The following is a 15,543-nucleotide window of genomic DNA, read 5'->3' as shown; positions in this document are numbered from 1 at the left end:
AAAAAAGCCAGAAGTGGCGCTGTGACTCAAGTGGTAGAGCGCTAGCCTTGAGCTGAAGAGCTGAGGGACAGCACGCAGGCCCAGAGTTCAGGCCCCACAACCGGACCCAAAAATAAAAAAAAACCTCTTATTTCCAATTAACTACCCCCACCCTCCAAAAAAAGAACCAAAATGCCCAGAAGTAGAGCTAGGGCGCAAGGGGTAGAGCACTAGCACTAAGCAAAAAAGCTAAGGAACTGAGCACAGAGTTCAAGCCTTACTACCAGCAAAAAACAAAAATAAAAACAGCACTGCCTGGACATGGTGGCACTCTGTAACCACAATGTTTAGGAGGTAAAGTCAGGAAAATCAAGTGCTCTGATTAGTCTGAACTACATAGAGAGACCTTGCCTCAACAAAATAAAAACAAACTAAAAATAGAAAATTTAAAGTTTAAAGTTAACGACCAAAAAAATTGTAAATAAAAATAAATTTTTAAAAATAAAAAGTCTTGTGGGCTGGGAATGTGGCTTAGTAGTAAAGTGCTTGCTTAGCATGCATGAAGCCTTGGCTTCCTCAGTACCACATAGAGAGAAAAAGCCAGAAGTGGCACTGTAGCTCAAGTGGTAGAGTGCTAGCCTTGAGCAAAAAGAAGCTCAGGGACAGTGCCAAGGCCCTGAATTCAAGCAACAGGACGGGCAAAAATAAATAAATAAAACTAAAAAGTCCTAAAAGGGTAACTTCGTAAAAGGCTTAAATGTTCCGACTGATTAATTACAATGTACCCCAAGTCATTGGGGGAAAAAAAAGTCTTGCATTTGCTTTGTTCTTTGCTGTGTGTTAACCATATTACTTCATTTTTGTTCTGAGTTCTCTGTGAGGTAGGCAGGCAGTGGTTATTCCCACCTGAGAGATGATGAAACTAAGGCTCATCAATGGAAATCACTTTCCTAAGGTCAGACAGGAAGTATGCAATAACCAACTACAAGCTCAGTATCTCCCAGATCCAAGTCACAAACATAATTGACTTATTTGCTGGGTTCACCAGCTGACAAAAAAAAAGGGAAAGGGAGGAGAGGCATATAGAAGAGAAAGGAGATAAGGAAGAGAAAGGAAAGGCATTACAGGACCAAAGACAGCTTCACTGGAAAAATCTGCTCAATTTTGAGAAAAATAAAAATCCAATATTATTTAAACTGGCCCAGATCACAGAAAGAAAAAGAAGCTGAGAGCAAGTGACTCATGCTTGTAATCCTACCTACTTAGGAGGCTGAGATCTGAAGATACAGTTTGAAGCCAGTCCATGCAGACAAACTAGAGAAACTCTTAGCTCTAATTAACCAGCAAAATGTCAGAAGTGGACCTATGGCTCAAGTGGCAGAGCACTAGCCTTGAGGAAAAAAAGCTAAGGAGATAATGCCAGGCTTTGAATTCAAGGCCCATTACCAGTGCACACGCATGCACGCACACGCGCGCACACGCACACACACATACACATACACACACACACACACACACACACAAGGTATGTCTAGAAATTCTTTCTTAACAATCCTAAAATGAACAACAAAACATCTTTTTAATCTTTAACTTTTTTTGGGGGGGTTCCAGTCATGGGGCCTGAACTGTGGGCCTGGGCACTGCTCAAGGCTAGCACTATACCACTTGAGCCACAGCTCCACTTTCCGGCTTTTTCTTTTTGCTTATGTGGTGCTGAGGAATCGAACCCAGGGCCTCATACATGCAAGGCAAGCGCTCTACCACTGAGCCACCTTCCCAGTCCCTCTTTAACTTTTTTAACACAATTTTAGTTACTATTAAGGTGTTTTACAGAGGAGTTGCCATTTCATAAACCAAGTATCAAGTACATTTTTTTTTGGACAATCTCACCCTTCCTTCCCTTTCCTCCAGTTTCCTTCTCCCATCCTTGCCCACAAGTTAGATAGTTCATTTTCCACATACTGTATACTGAATAGTATGATGCATTTGTTCACTTTCCCTCCCTCTGTGTACCCCCCACTTTGCCCCCACTTAAAAAAAAAAGCAACAAAACTTTATTTATTTTAGCTAGTCCTGGAGCTTGAGCTCAGGACCTGGGCACTGATGAATAACTAGGCTTACAGGTGTGAGCCACCAGTGCCCAGCTCCAGCAAAAACTTCTTTTTTTGTCAGTCCTGGGGCTTGAACTCTGGGCTTGGGCTCTATCCCTCAACTCTTCAGCTCAAGGCGAGCTCTCTGCCACTTAAGCCACAGCACCACTTTCAGTTTTCTAGTGATTAACTGGAGATACGAGTCTCATGGACTTACATGCCCGGGCTGGCTTTGAACCGTGATCCTCAGATCTCAGCCTCCTGAGTAGCTAGGATTACAGGCATGAGCCACTGCACCAGCACCCGGCTCAGCCAAAACTTTTAAATAGCCAATTTCACTTAAAGACAAATTTCAAATAAGTACATTGCATTACTTTTGTTTCCCAATAAAAATAAGCAAAATCCAAAAATATTTTAAGATCATTACTATTATTAAGGGGTTATTCCAGGAACAAAAAAATGGGCTGATTATAGTATATCCATTTATTATATGCTTCTTTGTATGTGGACATATAAATAGATAAGCACATACATACCCAAAAATGTCAACATATATGTGAACATACACAAATTCTCTAACTACCCACTGACAGGACTCTAGAGTAACACTTAATGACAATAACACCTAGATCTTAGTTTTTAAATATCTATGGTGTAGGTATACTCAAGGAATGATGAGACAGGTAAAAAAGATAGCAGCTTCTCAGGTTCCTGAGGACCAAACCCGTAGCAATGAACATCAACATAAATAATATTAACAGAAAGATGATGTTAAGCAAAATGAACTCCAAGATAGGGACACAAATATCTTTTTTTCTTTCTTGCTATTGTTTCTAACGTATTTATAATGTACCATGTGATTTTTTTGTTGCTTTGTATGTTCTTCCCCCACAGTATAACCCGTTTTCACTGTATTTGATGTCAGTGCCTGCATCTCGTATATATACTTCTGTAATTCAGGGAAGGGAAGGAAAAAACAAAATGTTTAAATAAGGATACAGGTTGACCCACTGTAACCAGGAGATGTACAAAACACTATGTTGAAAACAAACTTTACAACTTGGCGGGGGAGGGGGGAAAAGGGGAGTGAGTTGTGGAGGGGGGAGGGAAGGGATGGTAGAGAGAAAAAGGAGGAAGCAACAATGCTCAATAGGAAATGTACTCATTACCTTGCTCATTTAACTGTAACCCCTCTGTACAGCATTTTTACAATTAAAAAACATACAAAAAAGAATAATATTAACAGACTACAATTCAAATGAATAGCACAGAAGACTATCTTCAATAATCAAAGAGAACACTTTCAGTAAAGGCACAGAAAGAAGTGTGGCCCCTGGTAGGATGCAGTAAAAACAGCAGAGCAATGCCCCTGTGATACTCTGCCAAACACAAAAATTAAGAGTGAACATAAACACAAATGCCCTATAATATTCAAATGTGTCAAAACCATGAAAATCAAGACCATGAAGATGAAGGAAAATCAAAATTATAATAATCTCAAATCAGTTTTGAGGTTGGACACCAGTGATTCATGTCTGTAATTCTAGCTACTCAGGAGTCTGAGATCTGAGAATCCCATTTCCAAGCCAGTCCGGGCAGAATCTTTTTCTGGTGGCTCATGTTTGTAATCCTCATTTACTCCAGGGCTGTGATCTGAGGTCACAATACAAAACCAGCCCAGGCAGATATGTCCTTGAGACTCTTACCTCCAATTAACCAGCAAAAAGGAGGAAGTAGAGCTGTGTCTCAAGTGCTAGACCTCCATCCATCCTTGAGTGGAAAAGCTAAGGAATAGCTCCCAGAGCCTCAGTTCAAGTCTCAGTAGCAGCATTTAAAATAATAATCCTAGCTACTCAGGAGGCTGAGATCTGAGGATCGAGGTTCAAAGCCAGCCCTGGCACAAATGTCCCTGAGATTCTTCTAATCTCCAATTAACCACCAGAAAACCAGAGGTGGCACTATGGTTCAAGTGGTAGAGCTAAGGAGCTAAGGAGCTCAGAGACAGTGCCCAATCCCAGAGTTCAAGTCCGAGGACCAACAACAACAACAAAAAAGAATAGTGAAGGGCTAGGAAGGTGGCTCAGTGGTAGAGTGCTTGCCTTGCATGCATGAGGCCCTGGGTTCGATTCCTCAGCACCACATAAGCAGAAAAAGCTGGAAGTGGTGCTTTGGCTCAAGTAGTAGGGTGCTAGCCTTGAGCTGAAGAGCTGAGGGACAGTGCTCAGGCCCTATGACCGACAAAAAAAAAAAAAAGAATAGTGTAGCTGGGCGCTGGTGGCTCACGCCTGTAATCCTAGCTACTTAGGAGGCTGAGATCTGAGGATTGCGGTTCAAAGCCAGCCTGGGCAGGAGAGACCGTGAGACTCCTATCTCCAATAAACCACCAGAAAACCGGAAGTGGCACTGTAGCTCAAGTGGTAGAGTGCTCGCCTTGAGCTGACGAGCTGAGGGACAGCGCCCAGGCCCAGAGTTCAAGCCCCACAACCGACAAAAAAAAAAAAAAAAAAGAATAGTGCAATGTAAAAAGTAGGACTGGGAAGGTGGCTCAGTGGTAGAGTGCTCGTCTAGCATGCATGAAGCCCTGGGTTCAATTCCTCAGCACCACATAAGCAGAAAAAGCCAGAAGTGATGCTGTGGCTCAAATGGTAGAACGCTAGCCCTTGAACTGAAGAGCTGAAGACAGAGCGCCCAGACCCAGAGTTCAGGCCCACAGCCAACAACAACAACAAAAAAAATGTAAAAAGTCTAAAAAGTAGATGACAATGATGTAGATAAATACTAATTTCCTGGTTTTGACAGCTATTCTGTCGTCATACTCCCCCCATAAAAAAAAGGAAATACATATTGAGTTACTGAGGAGTAACAGGCAACTTGTTCTCAATTTTCCAAAGAAAGTCCTTTACACCGCAATTGCAATTTTTCTAAATTTGAGGTTAAAGTAGAAACAAGTAATAGAATAATTTTTTTTAATGTGTAAGATTTGTGAAAAGGTTAACTTTAAAATAGCTGTCATGGGGCTGGGAAGGTGAACCAGCAATAGAGTGCTTGCCTCACATGCATGAGGCCCTGGGTTCGATTCCTCAGCACCACATAAGCAGAAAAAGCTGGAAGTGGTGCTGTGGCTCAAGTGGTAAAGCATAGCCTTAAGCTGAAAAGCTGAAGGACAGAGCCCAGGCCCAGAGTTCAGGCACCATGACTGGCAAAAAAAAAAGAAAAGAAAAGGCCGGAAGTAGCACTATGGCTCAAGTGGTAGGGCACTAGCTTTGGGGTGAAGAGCTCAGGGACAACGCCCAGGCCCAGAGTTCAAGCCCCAAGACTGACCAAAAAAAAAAAAAAAATATATATATATATATATATATATTATTCGGACTTTATACCTAATTGGAAAGATACATCATATTTTTGACCATGAAAATTCAGTGTTATAAAGAACTGAGATCTCTAAATTAATCCATGAATTAAAAGCATTCCTAATGAAAATATAAATAAGTTTTAGAAACTTGGCCTACTGGTTGTAAAGTTACGTATAATGAAAAAAATAAGAATAACCTGGAAAATTCTAAAACAATAAAGTTAAAATAACTAAAACTTTTCAATAAACACATTATTTTTCCTATTTGTACATATACATAATACACAGAAACCTTTTCTTGTGTGTCTGTTTGTCCTGGGGCTTTAGCTCAGGACCTCCATCTAGCCCTCGCTTGGTCCTCTCCACTCAGGTTGGCCCTCTACTACTTCATTTGAACCACACTTCTACTTCTGGCTTTTTGCTCATTAACTGGTAGAAGTTAATTTATGCAAGTAATTTTGCACATTTCTATTTCTATTTGCACTTTTCTATTTCTCTTCTGTTTTTTTAGGTTCCAGACCAGGACTCAATCTGGTACCTAATGTTTATGCACACTGGCTAGCACTCTATAAAGTGAACCACACCTCCAGCCCCTGCATATTACATTCTTAAACAGGGAAGGCTTAACATTTCCCAACATTTTTTTTTCAAGTTGCAAATGTCACAATACAGTTCAATCAAAAAGATACTTTCCTTAGACATTTATAAATAGTCTACTATTTTGTTAGCAAAATGGACTATAAAAGATGAATATAGGGCTGGGAAGGTGGCTCAGTTGTAAAGTGCTTGTCTTGCATGCATGAGGCCCTGGGTTCAATTCCTCAGTATCACATAAGCAGAAAAAAACTGGAAGTGGCACAATGGCTCAAATAGTAGGGCGCTAGCCTTGAGCTGAAGAACTGAAGGATAGTGCCCAGGCCTAGAGTTCAGCCCTCACAACGGACAAAAAAAAAAAAAAAGCTGAATATAGCCAGACTCACACCTGTAAGCCTAGGTATTCAGGAGGCTGATATCTAAGGATTACAGTTTGAAACCAGCCTGGACAGAAAAGTCTGTGAGACTCTTATCTCCAATAAACTACTCAGAAAAAAGCAAGAAATGGCGTTGTGGCCCAAGTGATGGAGTGCTAGCCTTGAGTAAAAAAGCTCAAGGACAGTGCTCAGGCCCTGAATTGAAGCTCTACCTACCACCAACGAGGAAGGGGGAGAGGGGAGAGAGAGGGAGAGAGGGAGAGAGAGAGAGGAGGGGGGAGGGAGAGAGGGAGAGAGGGAAAGAGAGGGAGAGAAAGATCAATATAGGTTTCATTCCAGGGTTTCTGAAAGCTAAACATTTGTAAAAAAAAAAAAAACAATCTCCAATGGTCCTTTCTTAGTCAGGCTCCTTTTACTGGTTTACCCATGTTCCCATTATCATCATAGGGATTTAGAATGGCCTTAACAAATTGAGAGCATATAATTGATGAGAGGCTGGCCATAAACTTCAATTCATCTCTCCGAATGAGCTCATAAGGCCCACTTCAAGACTTATGGGGAGGCATGCTTACACATTCCTCATCAAACCTTGGGGGACTACCAGAGACAACATCAGAACATCAGTAACATTCTTTAGAGAGGGGAAGTGGGCATGCTATTTAAAGCTCTTCTTGTACTGTACTTCCCATCAGACAGAACTAAGAAAACAGCAGTGAAAGTTGACTTGAAATAAACGTTGATTTGAAATGAAAGTTGCTTTGCAATGAAAGTTCAATCATTTGTTCTGATGAAAATGAGGCCTTGGTCTGGGAAGGTGGCTCAGTGGTAGAGTTTGCCTTGCATGCATGAGGCCCTGGATTCAATTCCTCAGCACCACATGAGCAGAAAAAGCCAGAAGTGGCGCTGTGGCTCAAGTGGCAGAGTGCTAGAAGAGCTGAGGAACAAGTGCCCAGGCCCAGAGTTCAGGCCCCATGACCAACAAAAAAAAGAAAAGAAAAAAAAAGAAAGAAAGAAAGAAAGAAAATGAGGCCTTTTCCTTGTATTACATCAGAGGTATGTTGTTAATGCTGCAGTCTCACCTAAACTGGCAGGTTATATCAATGGGTTTCTATGTGATACAGAACAAAATAAAAAAATGTGAGTATAACACAAGTGGTAGGTATTGTTTTGGGAGATTTTTCATTTCAGTTTTGTGTGTATACCCACACACACTGTGTCATGATGTAGATTTCCTAATATATGTCCTACTTTTACAGTTTAAATTTTTTCATATGTATCAAAATCACTAATTTTTTCCACAAATGTTCATTAAATACTTATCCTTCAGAACTACAGAGGCAACATTTATACCAGTGTGAAATAAGGAAATAAAAATAACTTGGTCCCTGCGCTTGCAGAAGTCTCAGAAAATCTAATTGTCCCATAAGTGTGACTATAAATTGTGCTAAGTATTATGGAGAAGTATATAGAGAACTAAAATATATTATCCTGAGGGGAGAGGTTTTCACCTGGGGAAACTATACTGAAAAGATGTATGGAAATGAGGGCAATGCCAGGCAGGAAAAAAGCACCTTCAGAAGCACCTACAAGAGGTCTGGGGAAATGAAACAGAAAGAGGAAAGAATGTAGCATTCTCCTAGGTAAGGCTTGAGAGGTCTGCGTAGATTAGTCCCTACCCCACCCCCACCCCACCCCACCCCCCACACACAGGTAAAGAGATTGCAGGAATTTTAATGCTCTAAGGTCAATGAGAATGAGCAATTTGCATTTTTAAAGCTCAGCTGTAGGGAAGGAAAAAACAGGGCAGCTGGACTGTTTAGAGGACTGCAGGGAAGGTGCAGAAGCCGGTTTGGTGACGATGTAAGAGCTGCGGGCACTTGTGTAATAACGCAGGCAGCCAGAGAGGACCATGAAATGTGACCGGATTCCTGAGAAATCCCAGAGCACTCTGTTGGGGGTGAGAGGTAGGTGGCCAGAGTTGGGCTAATGAACATGAATATGGTAAATGATTTGTACGTATGAAAACAGAACAATGAAACCCATTGAAATTACCTTCAGAAAGAGGGGAAGGGGAAAGTAATAGGAGGGTGAGGCTGAAAGAAATGGAATACCTTGTGTACATGAAGTGGTCAGGTCACCCCAGGTAACCAATGTACACTAATTTTTAAAGGAAAGGGAAAAAAAATCCCAAAGAAGCAGAGAGGAAAAATATGTTTATTATTATTGCTGTTGTTTTCTTGTGGTGCTGGGGAGGAACTCAGGGGCACTGTATATTCGAGGCAAGCCCTCAAATGTACAATGTAGTGCCCACAAAAATACATCCTCAAGCCCACCATCAGAGTTCAGTTTTCCATAGTTTTAACAAACATATGTCAAATTAACAGCTGGAATGACATAGAGGTATTAAAGGGAGTATAAAGAGAGAGAAAAAGAAATAATTAACAAAAGTGTTTGGATGACACATCCTGCTCCTTGCACACAGTAACATATAAATGCAAGCCCAAAAAAACCTAGAATTAATTTTCAGACTGTCCGGTGGCCCATCATAAATTGTGGCTAAAGCCAGGTGCTGGTGGCTCACGCCTGTAATCCTAGCTACTCAGGAGGCTGAGATCTGAGGATCAAGGTTCAAAGCCAGCCCAGGCAGGAGAGACCATGAGACTCCTATCTCCAATAAACCACCAGAAAACCGGACGTGGCACTGTAGCTCAAGTGGTAGAGCGCTCGCCTTGAGCTGAAGAGCTGAGGGACAGCGCCCAGGCCCAAAGTTCAAGCCCCACGACTGACTAAATAAATAAATAAATTGTGGCTAAAGTGGCTGGAAAGGTGGCTCAGTGGTAGAGCGCTTGCCTTGCATGCCTGAGGCCCTGGGTTTGACTCCTCAGCACCACATAAGCAAAAAGAAAAAAGCCGGAAGTGGCGCTGTGGCTCAAGTGGTAGAGCGCTAGCCTTGAGCTAAAGAGTTGAGGGGCAGCGCCCAGGCCCAGAGTTCAGGCCCCACGACCGGACCCAATAAATAAACAAAAAAATAGTGGCTAAAGTCACTATGTGTCTAAAAATATAGTACAACGGCATAATGAAATATTCAACACTTTTAATAAAATAATTCTCCATGAAATTGTGGGGATGCGGTTTGCTTATTTGGGAGCTCGACTATCTCTTCCATACCTAATACATTACAGAGCACTGAATCCAATCTAAATGTAGGGTACTGCTCTACTGAAGAAATGTATCCACCACTATGAGGAATAAACCACCCAGAAAAAATAAAAATAAATAAAACAAAGAGCAAATAAAGAGAAATTATTCAAGAGAAATCTCTGTACCATAAAACATACAAAGATATTAATCAGGGTATTTCTCAGAGGAAAAAAAAGAAATTATTTATCACATGCTTAGTTCTCACATTCTAATAGTCTGTTCACTAAGAATCAGCATAATCTCAACATCAGGTAATTAACTACATGTATCCTCATCAGACTCTCAAAGTCTGACATAAGAATTAAAATAAAAGCTTGACACTTAAGGTATATTAGAATCTCACTTAGGTTATCAAAACAAATTTTTTTTTTATTTTCCTTTTGTGTGTGTGTGTGCTGGTACTAAGATTTTTTTTTTTTTGATCCGGTCGTGGGGCCTGAACTCTGGGCCTGGGTGCTGTCCCTCAGCTCTTGAGCCACAACACCACTTCCGGCTTTTTTCTTTTTTTTTTTGCTTATGTGGTGCTGAGGAATCGAACCCAGGGCCTCATGCATGCAAGGCAAGCGCTCTACCACTGAGCCACCTTCCCAGCCCCTCAAAAGAAAAATTTTTAAAAAGAAACTTTAAAGCTGGGTGCCAGTGGCTCACACCTGTAACCCGAGCTACTCAGGAGGCTGAGATCTGGGGATCGAGGTTCAAAACCAGCCCAGGCAGCAAAGTCCATAAGACGCTTATCTCCAATAAAAACCACCAGAAAACCAGAAATGGTGGTGTAACTCAAGTGGTAGAGTGCTAGCCTTGAGCTGAAGATAACAGGGACAGCACCCAGGCCCAGAGTTCAAGCCCCATGCCCAACAGGAAGGAAAGAAAGAGAAAGAAGGAAGGAAGAAAGAGATGGAGAGGGAGACAGAGATAGAGAGAAAAACAAACTGTAGCCAGGGGCCAGTGGCTCACACCTGTAATCCTAGCTACTCAGTTGACTAAAATCTGAGTATCACAGTTCAAAGCCAGGTAGGACAGGAAAGTCCAAGAGACCCTTATCTCCAATTCACAACAAAAAATGAAGTAGAGCTGTGGCTCAAATGGTAGAATAATAGCCTTGAGCAAAAAAAGCTCAGGGACTGACCCCAGGTCCTGAATTCAAGCTCCAGAACCAGCTCCCCACCACCTCCCCCCCCCAAAAAAAACCCTTAGAAAATTAATCAAAATGAAAACTGGGGGGTTAAAAGAGTTGTCCATCTTTTCCTGTTTTCCAGATTGTCTAACAAACATGGACTTCATTAACTTTTCCCAGTCACAAGGGCAGTACTCATAGTAGAAAACAAATATAAGCACAAAGGAAATTATCCATAATTCCATGAGCCAAAAATCACTATCTGATGTCAATTTTTTGTTTTATCAGTACTTGCCCAGCAGGTGCTCTTTTTTGTGTTGGTTATTCACTTTATGCCCAACCCAACTTAACTATGATCCTAATTTGTGCTTCCACATTAATAGGATGACATATGCTCACCACCACAGCACCTAGTCATTTGTGGAGATGGACTCTCACAAACTTTTTTTTGCCTTGCCTAGCCCCAAATTGCAACCACTCTGACCTCCTATGCAGGTAGGACTAAAGATCTGAGTTACCATGCACAGCTATTCCTCTGCCTCCACCCCCATGGCCCTAGGTTAAACTCACAGCCCAGGCTTGACTATCGCTGAGACACACACACAGGAACTGTCATTATTTTTGTGTAGCCCGTTCTCTGACTTCATAGGTGTAGGGAGGAATGAGTGATACACAAGTAACAGCAAGAGTGTTCCAAGACAAGGAAAAGTACAGACTGCTGCTATACCAAGTGTTCAGGGTTAGCAGAACACTAAAATGAAGAAGCGAACTGAAGTTTTCTGAAAGAGGAGGTGGGACTAACTGACCAGACAGGGGAAGTGTAGGTCAGAGGAGTAGTCCTACTCAGAGGGGAGGGCAGGACACAAGCCCATCCAGGGAAGTGTAGAGACAAGACAAAGTGGGAACTGATGAAACCTTACAGCAAGGTAGGGCTAAGAGTTAAGACTCAGCTAACTACCTTGAAGGAGAAAGAGGAGGACAGACTTCTTATAGGGATTATTCTGACTGCTTGGGTAAAAGGATTAGGCTCAGCAAGTGGAAAGTGGGAAGGACAGTATCTTTTCAAACTAAGTAATTCCCAAAGGTCAGAGAGAGAAGGTATAGCAAGTCTTTTTTTTTTTTTGGGGGGGGGGAAGGGTTAACAAAAATAAGCTAACAGTTCACATTTATATCTTAGGGCCCACAAGCCCCCTCTATTTTAGTAAGGATAGAAACATACAATGCAAGTACAAGGCCCCACACTTGATCTCCATTATTGGGGTAAAAATTATTTATGGCATGCCTCCTAGAAATTCATATCAGAAATGTGGTTGCAAGAGGATCAATAAACATTAATGTTTAACAAAGGAAAAACAAATTTTGAAATATTGAGAGATCTGTATTGGACCCTGAACTTAAAAGATTATATGGAATGCACTTGTTATGTCCCCAATAAGTATATAATATTCCAGTACCCAGGGAAGAGCCAAGAGCAATATAAAGAACAGCTGCTTAGCTGGGCACTGGTGGCTCACGCCTGTAATCCTAGCTACTCAGGAGGCTGAGATCTGAGGATAGCAATTCAAAGCCAGCTCCGGCAGGAAAGACCGTGAGACTCCTGCCTCCAATAAATCACTAGAAAACTGGAAGTGGCACTGTAGCTCAAGTGGTAGAGTGCTCACCTTGAGCTGAAGAGCTGAGGGATAGCGCCCAGGCCCAGAGTTCAAGCCCCACAACCAGAAAAAATAAATAAAGTAATTAATTAATTAAAAAATAAAGAACAGCTGCTAACAGGAAAGGATGATAATAATGACACCCAAGGAAAAAAACACACTTGCCATTAGACCATGTCCCCACAGAAATTTCTGATCTCCAAGGAAATAGACTTGGTAGTAGAGAAAGGTCAACAGGCCCCTCCAGGGCCTCAGAAGTGTATCCCCCAAGATTAACAATATTTCCTAGCTTAGTCATTCATTCATTCAAAAGATGGTGATTCACCCAGCAAACCTACTACTAACTTAAGTATACTTAAGAGTTTAAAAAAAAAAATTGTCCAAAGTAGGCACTAGTGGCTCAGGCCTATAATCCTAGCTACTCGGTAAACTGAGATTTTAGGATCATGGTTTAAGGCAGCCCTGGCAGAAAAGTCAGTGATCTTAGCTGCAATTAACTACCAAAAAAAAAAAAAGCTGGAAATAGAGCAGTGCAAGACCCAGGCTCTAAGTTCAAGACCCAATTAAAAAAAAAAAAAAAGAGGAGGGGGAGAAAGAAAGGACTTGTGTCCACACAAAAGTAGTTTTAAAATGACAAATGTCCACAATACCATTACTTACAATAGCCAAAAAAGTGAAACCAACCCATCTAATGTTATCTGCATACAGTGAAATATTATTCTGCCATACAAAAAAAAACATTAAGCTATGTGAAAGAACCAGGCCACAAAAGACCACCTAATTAGTGTACAACTCCATTCATAGTGAAATGTTGCAACTGGCAAATCTATTGAGACAACATTTTTGTGGTTTCTGAGGACTGAAGTAGAGGAATTGACAAAATCTGATGAGAACAGAGGGTGAGATTTTGTTGTTTTTTAAGGATTCTACAATGTATATTAGGTTAAAAAATGAAGTATTAGCTAGAGGGTAGGGATATGGGAGAGAAAATATGGGAGAATGATAGAAGAGGTAACACTTAGCAAGAAGCATTATATTCATAACCTGACTTACAGAATTGTAACCCTTATATACAACCACTTAATAATTTTAATATTATTTTTTAAAAAGATTCTAGAATTGATGATGGCAATTAGACTTCTTAGATAGTTACAGTTATATACTTAAAGCCATTGTATTATACTTTTTCTTTTTCTTTTTCTCAAGACAAAGTCTGACATGTAGCATAGAGGGAGGCCTTGACCTTGTGATCCTCCAGACTTAATCTTCAGAGAGCTGAAGTTTAAGTAAGGTATGGGCCACCAAACTCATACATTTTAAAGAGGTGAGTTTTTCTCAGTAAAACTGTTTTTTGTTGTTGTTGTTTTAAGAAAGAGGGAAAGAAATTTTGAGCACCCCAGATTTAGTTACTTTGCTCAGATAATGAACAGGCAATAACAACAAGTTATTGTTCTCAAGACTCCAACATCCTGATCGCAAGAGAAAAGCCATTGCAGGCATTTACAAAGCAACAGACAGGGAAAGAATACAGACTTTACCCCACCAGTATCCATTACCCCTCCAGTACCCAATCTACCCTACCGTGGACAAGTCTGGAAAGAGAACTCAATTTACCATATTTTCATCAGTGCATTAAAATTTAACTCCAAGAGTTTTCTTTCCATTCCTGTCCCACTTCTAGTTTTTTAAAAAATGTATTTGTGCAATAGTTAAAATATTTATCCTACTTTATTGGGGGGGAAGGGTAGGGATTGAACCCAGACTTCTCAGGCTAAATACCACCTACCACTGGGCACAATCTCAACCCGTAAAATGTGTATTTTGTACTTCATTAAAGTCTACTAATAAAATGAAACACGCCTCTGATACAAATTTTATACTGAATTATCAAATTTATGGGTGTTGTAAAGATTATGTGCAAACTTCGCCTAACTAAAAAATCCAAACTGTGTAAATTGCTCCAAAACAAAACACAGGGGGTTCTGACACCAATGTAAGAGATGGGAAATTTTCCATGCAGATGACAAACAATGGACTGCCGGCAACATAGTAAAGGTGAACTTTTAAAAATTAAAGCCATGGCGACGATGGCTCACGCCAGTAATCCTAACAACTCAGGAGGCTGAGATCTCAGTATCGCGGTTCAAAGCCAGCCTGGGAAGTCAAGTCCGTGAGACTCTCCAATAAACCACCAGAAAACCGGACGTGGCGCTGTAGCTCAAGTGGTAGAGTGCTCGCCTTGAGCTGAAGAGCTGAGGGACAGCACCCAGGCCCAGAGTTCAAGCCTCCACTCCTCCCTGCCCCCCCCCTCACGACTGGCAGGTTACAGGGCAAGGAAAAAAGAGTCACTACTTTTTAACCACAACATTTCGAAATTAGAATATCAGAAACCGCAGCCATAGAAACGGTAAAGCCAAGTTTATGTGTGTGTGCATACACATATACATACACACACACACACACACACACACACACATTCAAGCTCAAGTGGATGAAAGTTAGCGCAACCCGCAACCCGTAATAGACCAAGTCTATCAGAAGCTTTCTCCTTGATAATAGTGAGGAAACCTACAAATTCTAACCCACGCCTTAAAAAAACAAAACAACAACAGCAAAAGCACTGTTTGATAAATCACCGCAGGTAGGTCAGTTGATCAAGTGCAAAAGAAAAGTTAGCTTGGTGTGCTCCGGAAGGAAGAGCCCCTCCCGAGAATGGCCCGCAACGCAGCCCCGCCAGGGCAGACTATCGGGGCGCAACTAAAGGCGGGGAGGGGGGGGGGAGTGAGGGGGCCTGGCTCCCACCCCACCAGGAAAAGCACCCAGCTGGTTTCACTGGCTGAACTTGGAACAAAATCCCAAGTTGCAGCCCAGAAACCCGGCCTGCCCACGTTCCAGTCCCACCCCACGCCACGTCCTGTGGCTGGGGCGTCCACGCGCCCCGATCCAGGTCGCACTGAGTAAGCACCCACGGTCTACCCCGCATCGCGTCTCCCCGGGGCACGGCAGAAGCAACGGCCCCCAGCAGGAGGACAGGAAAACCCCGCGGCCAGGCCGCCGAGGGCTTGGGAGCGCACTGGAACTCCGTGCGCCGGGGGCTCTGGGTAGGAGCCCCCACCGCCGGCCCGCGGGGTCCCGACGGTCTCGGGGACAGGCGGGCCCGAGGGAGCGCGCCAGGCCGGGCCTG

The 15,543-nt window shown here is 42.2% G+C and overlaps 1 protein-coding gene across 3 annotated transcripts in view; it reads right to left on the bottom strand.

The window, feature by feature from the left end:
- Positions 1-15,543, bottom strand: part of Kdm4c (lysine (K)-specific demethylase 4C) — a 302,738-nt gene that overhangs the window by 286,674 nt on the left and 521 nt on the right. The gene's annotated exons all lie outside the window — the stretch shown is intronic.

Source organism: Dipodomys ordii, unplaced genomic scaffold (genome assembly GCF_000151885.1).
Source record: "Dipodomys ordii isolate 6190 unplaced genomic scaffold, Dord_2.0 Scaffold93, whole genome shotgun sequence".
Lineage (NCBI taxonomy): Eukaryota > Metazoa > Chordata > Mammalia > Rodentia > Heteromyidae > Dipodomys > Dipodomys ordii.
The sequence above is the reverse complement of the archived record's forward strand: the minus strand, read 5'-3'. Positions and strand labels throughout refer to the sequence as shown.